Here is a 6,000-nt window from a genome sequence, read left to right on the forward strand (position 1 = left end):
CTACATTTATTTCACTTGTGGTGAAAATGAGTTTGGCACCCCTGAATTAAAGGGTCAGAACATTGAAGCACTCTCCATAATCTTAGGCTTATTGTTTCCCAAAGTTATCTAGTCATTCATTCTGACAACTAATTGCAATGACGGATTTAGATCGTCACTTGTTGTAAGGAAAATTTCTTTGTCTTTGCATGTTTGTTGCAGCTTTTTTTTTCCAAGTCCATCCCAAGGTGCTCACTTCAGCAACTTCCCCTAAATAATTTCTCTGAAGAATTTATTTACTTTGGGTGGCTTGAGTCACTGGCTCCCAGTGCAACTAAATGAAGCCTTAGAGAAAGCAAAGGAAAACAGGAGGGCCCTCAAAGTTTTAGGACTTCTCCATTAGATCTCTCTTACACCACCGTGGAGGCTACTTGTATCACCTCTTACTGCCCCACAGTGCTGGAGCTTTTCTGAAACCTGAAGATAAAAGGAGGTGGGGAGAGACAAAAATGGGGAGGAGGTGTGGCGCACCAGGCAAGGAAGGGGCCATCCTTAAATGAGAACAGAGGGACTTCTGTCCTCTGCCCAGCAGCTGCAGGAGGGGGGGAGTGCAACCTGCACTGGTGTCTTTTGCCCTCAGCAGGCTCTCTGAGCCCCACTTCTAGTCCTGGTGCTGTAAAATCACACAAATACAATTGAACTTTACCTGTGCAGCCAACAGAGTGAGCAGGTAATGTTCAAAACTATGGAACTTTAGTCAGCACGAGCTACCCAGGGGGACAGCCATGCCACTCTGTGCTGCGTGTGTGTGTGTGTGTGTGTGTGTCTACACAAACATACCGCAAACAAAGAGATTACCCAAAGGATACTGTTGCCCCCATGCCTGACTACACCCACATTCTTTTTTAAAGTTCCCATTATGGCTTATTAACAATTTCAGAGCCTGTCTTATATCACCCTCAATTTTTTGAGTTTGTTTTCATAATGTTGACAACCTTTCTCCAGACTGGTGCTGAAAAGGTCCACAAACTTTAGCCTGCCAATAACTATATGAGCAGTGTCAGATCTGCGAAAGCAGAGGGTTGTCTGACAAGTTAATTCAGCATAGAAGCTTAGGGTTCCCTTTGTAAGGAACAAATGGTGGTATCCAGTAGATGGTGGTGTTTCATAATGTATTTCCTGCTCTGCCTCCAGCTGATAAAGCCAGACATGTCTGTCTGCTTCTCTACATCTGGATGTTTTATTTCTTTCCTGTTCTTAGAATCTTTAAATGAAAAACCATTCTTCTTTGCATAGACATCGATGCTTTTGATTTTTTTTCCCCAAAAAGCAATCTTTAAAATAAATAAACAGTCATTATATATTTGTGTTACACTAACCTCTTCACCATTGACGTGTCTCCATCCTCTACAAACACAGAGAGACTCTGCACTCCATATGTAGCCAAGGTAAACTGCAGGTGGGGGCTTCACAATCTGACCTTGTGTAGCTACATGGAAATAAAAATTTCCAGTGCTTAACTTTCTCTTGAGCTGATGTTAGACAGTTATCTCAGGTTGCTTATCTTGATTTTAAAACACCATTTTTTCAGTATGTATTCATTTTTACTTTGCCAAATTGGGAGAAAATGTTTGTATTCATATAAGTATGTGCTCCAACAAGCTTGCAGACTGATCAGGCACTTCACTATTCATGTATTTGCACTGTGCTTTGGTGGGCAGCATCTGGGAAAAGAAAAGTAAGGAGGCCGGCCAAGTTTTTCACTGAGCAAACATCCCCAGTTTCCTTGTGGATGATCCAAGAAAAGAACTGAGGTTAGAGAATATGTTCACCCTTGAAGAAGTGGTTTTGAGTGTTTCTGCAGATACCCCAAGCAGCTCTGTTAGCAACACTTGTTCTTGTACATTTAGTCTATCTGCAAATCACTGCTAAATAGGTGTTAACAGCAGCAAACCACTAAAGTGAAAGAACTATTCTTTTTATGTAAAGCTGAGTCCAAAAGGCTCTATACCAGTTGGGTACAGCTCCCTGAAATGCTGCATGCACAGACAGCTCACCACTGCTGGAAACAGGTTATTTTCCCCTTCTGTGCTTCTCTGTCCACCCCATTCCTGGCCACAGACTCCTGCTGCTAAGCTTGTGCTGGCTTCAGCCCCTGTCAGACAGGTCTGTGAGCTGGTTTAATTCACTGAAGTAGCAGGAAACAAGACCAGGAGAAAAAAAATAACAGCTTTCTGACATTTCAATGAGTTAAATCAGCCAAGGAGTGCAATGAGAACCGGAATATGGGGGGACAGTGCAATTGGGACTGAGGGAAAGAGGAGGATGACGGAGTAGGATGGAGGAGAGCGTACGTGAGAATGGAGGGGAAACAGGATCTCCTCAGCTCAGCACCAAAGCTGTCAGATGTGGTGAACTGCCTGTGGAACCACAGATGTATTCACCGTTTTCATAGATATAATGCATCTGACCAAAGATGCTTGTTAGATTTATACAGCCTTCATTAAACAAATGATCTCATGCAGATACTGTGCAAAATTACAATTCTGTAATGTACAACTGACCTCTTCCTTCTTCTTGCTCTGCATGAACAGAAGTGTACCACACTAGCAATCTACTAAGTGCTATGACTGGGTTTACCTGAGTCTGGCGTTCTGTCACTTTGGATAATTCTGTTTTGTTTTTTTTTCACTCCAGGAAACATTTTTTTCTTGAGGTTGGTTAGACACAGTCTTCAGAAAGCCTCAGGGACAGACAGTGACTTTGCTTGGAAGTTTCTCAGACCCTCTGCTAATCTGGAAACAAAACTACTGCTTGCCCTTTTGCATATTCCCATTCATAGCATATAGTCTGTATTGAGATATGGGAATCAGGCTTTGAATATCTGGACAAAAAGAGATTGATACATTTGCTAGTGTCTGAGTTATAATAATTCCAGCAAGAGTTTTCTAAGGTTAGAAACAAAGTGTTTGAAGTTACCTGTCACCAATTGTCACTGACACAGTGGTGCTTGCTGGAAATGGATACACTATAGTCAGTTATTTTAAAATTTTTGGACAGAAGAAAAAATTATGTTCTGCAGGTTGTATTTGGATAATAATTTTTAAAGCATTTTTTAAAGCATTTTTTTAAAGCATTTAAAGCATTTTATATATATATTATACTTAATGACATACAATGTCAGAGCAATTCAATGAATTATGCTGAGGCAATAGTATTCTTCCCACTGCCTTCAATGGGCTCTTAATTAGGACCTTATTTGCTAAGTAAACTATAGATAGAAGTTCAGCTTGTTGCATGTACACAGTCACAGAGCTATTGTGCTGTAGGTAAAACCACAGCCTCTTGCTGGTAGCAGATTCTGGAATCTGCTCAGGAGGAAAATTGTCTCTGATGTCCATGTCAGAGAAGCAATGTTGCTTACTGCCAACAATCTCTTATCTTCATCCATAAAGTGGTCATGTTGCTTTCAGAGCTTCTGAACGTAAATACTAGCCAAAGACAAGACACTGGGGATGCTGAGGATAGTGGACAGAAAAGCAGCCATGCCCTGGGGAGGGCTCAGTGTGAAGCTCCACATGCAGCAGAGGATTGAGAGATCTGCATTGGTGCAGGTTGTTTGCTAAACAGATACTAGTTATGCTTGGCCATGGTCAGGCTCCTGCTGGGAAGGGCACTTCCCAAACTCCTAACATTAAATAAGCAAGCTGGCTTATTTCCTACTCTGCTTAACACACTGAGCCAAAGGAGGGTGAACATCTCCTCAGCACCAGCCAGCCTCAGCTAGTCCTTTCCTCAACCCAGAACACCTTTGACACCACCTGTTCAACCTGCCACATGTTTTGAAAACATCAGAAAGGTCTTTGCTGTGTCTCTTATCAACAAATTAAGTGAACAGAACATTTATGCAGGATTTAGCAGTACATCCCACTGCAATCTGAACTAATGAGTGCTCAAGTTAATGACGTACTGAAGTAATAGGTGGGTTATTATGATGGTACTTGGTTAAGGGTGCTATAAGAGGCAGGTCTCGTTTGCTTCCAGCATCTCTGGTTTGCCCTTGGAAAAGTCACCTGTTCTACCTGTAAAATAAAATTAAATGGTTTCTTGGTTTCAGTGAACTTGTAAATCTTTTGAGGGAAGAACTGTGTCTTATTACGTGTAGTGCCTAGTATTTTATACATGCTGATAGTCTCGAACTACTGAAATATTACAAGTAGTAGTATGTGCTGATACTTATGAAAAGTGCTACTACAATTATCTTGCAGAAGACAAAGAAGTTCTTAAAGTCTTATAAGCACATTTTTCTCTGACTTTTCTATGCAACCTTCCTATTATTCTTTATAAGGACTCCAGAAAAGATTATCTCATCATACTTTTATTTCAACAGTAAGGGGAATCTCATAAGAACCTTGTTGATCCCATAATACTTTCTATTTCAGAGTGAAAAATGGTAAGACATGATATCAGAGACCAGCCTTTGGTCTTTATCTAGCTACATTTTAAATTTTTCATATATGTACATATAAACTTGCAGAAAACAGATGCGGATTTATCTGCTCTTTATCTAAATTCCAATCAAATGCTACTGCTACACTTCATTAAAAACAAGGCACTTGGGCATGCACTGTTTACAAATGGGAAAGAATATAAATAAAACAGGCTGAATAAAGCTAGACCTGGTGAGAAGAGGAAAGCTCTCATGGGAATGAGAAAACTGAAGATGATGGAAACTCTGGAAATTGTTTCTTCAAAGCATTTTGTGTTGGATCGATGGAATTAAACAATTCTGACCCTAAAATTCACATATGAGACTTTTGTTGAACACCTACATAGCTCACAACAGGCAAATTAATGATTTCAGAAACAGCAGCAACATCTTCAAATCATCTATTAATGTAGCCGTGGAAAGGCAGTCTGAATAAATACTTTTACAATTTCTGTGCCTAAGTTAGTCTTCAGATAAGGGTTATTACCTGTAGTGTGAGCATAGAGGAAGCTCTGTTCTTATGTGCAAAAGGGGTTAGGAGAGAGATTGCCAGAGATGGTGCATCTGTGTGAAATCCTCTGAAACATAATCTTCTAATCAGTGAATATGAACTAGAGACATTTTATTTTTTCATTTATTTTCTTTACTTAACTCACAGAATAAAATTATTACAAATAATAAGTGAATATTCATTTTAATATATACCCTATACTTTAATTTTGAATGTCTCTTCAGTTCGTATTTTCTGGTTACTGTGTGGTTACTATGCCAATAAATGCAAGATGACTCCAAGCCTAGAGAAGCATAGGTATGGGGAACCACCGGGTGCCAGAGTTTCGGAGGTTCTGTGCAAAACTGCTATAGACAATTTCACTCTTCTTGGTGTAGATCACTGTGCAGAGGGGAACAGGCCCAGGACGAGCACTCTGTTTGTTTGTTTGTTTTGTGCAGGAGAAACATTGATGGTGCCATCATAATCTTGAAATATTTAAATACAACAAGATAGTCTTTCACTGGCGGTCAAACTTGACATCTTATTGTCTACTACTCTGCTACTTCATATTTTAAATCAGTCCACCAGCAATCATTGAATGTTAGTCTGTGATGAAATGCATGATCTGTGCAAGGACAAAGAATGGGAGGGGTAAGGAACTGCTGGATGTACATACACTGAATGATGTGTCAAGAATAATAGTAAGAGTCATACTCATGACAAAATAATTTTGTAATTGTTTTCCTTGTTCTAGCTGCTCACTTTTGCTTGTTACTTGGATATATACACAACACTAGTATTTCTTGCAGATGAAGTATTTCCCTTCCCTTCCCTTCCCTTCCCTTCCCTTCCCTTCCCTTCCCTTCCCTTCCCTTCCCTTCCCTTCCCTTCCCTTCCCTTCCCTTCCCTTCCCTTCCCTTCCCTTCCCTTCCCTTCCCTTCCCTTCCCTTCCCTTCCCTTCCCTTCCCTTCCCTTCCCTTCCCTTCCCTTCCCTTCCCTTCCCTTCCCTTCCCTTCCCTTCCCTTCCCTTCCCTTCCCT

The sequence above is a fragment of the Streptopelia decaocto genome (assembly GCF_964273445.1).
Source record: "Streptopelia decaocto genome assembly, chromosome: 3".
NCBI classification, from domain to species: domain Eukaryota; kingdom Metazoa; phylum Chordata; class Aves; order Columbiformes; family Columbidae; genus Streptopelia; species Streptopelia decaocto.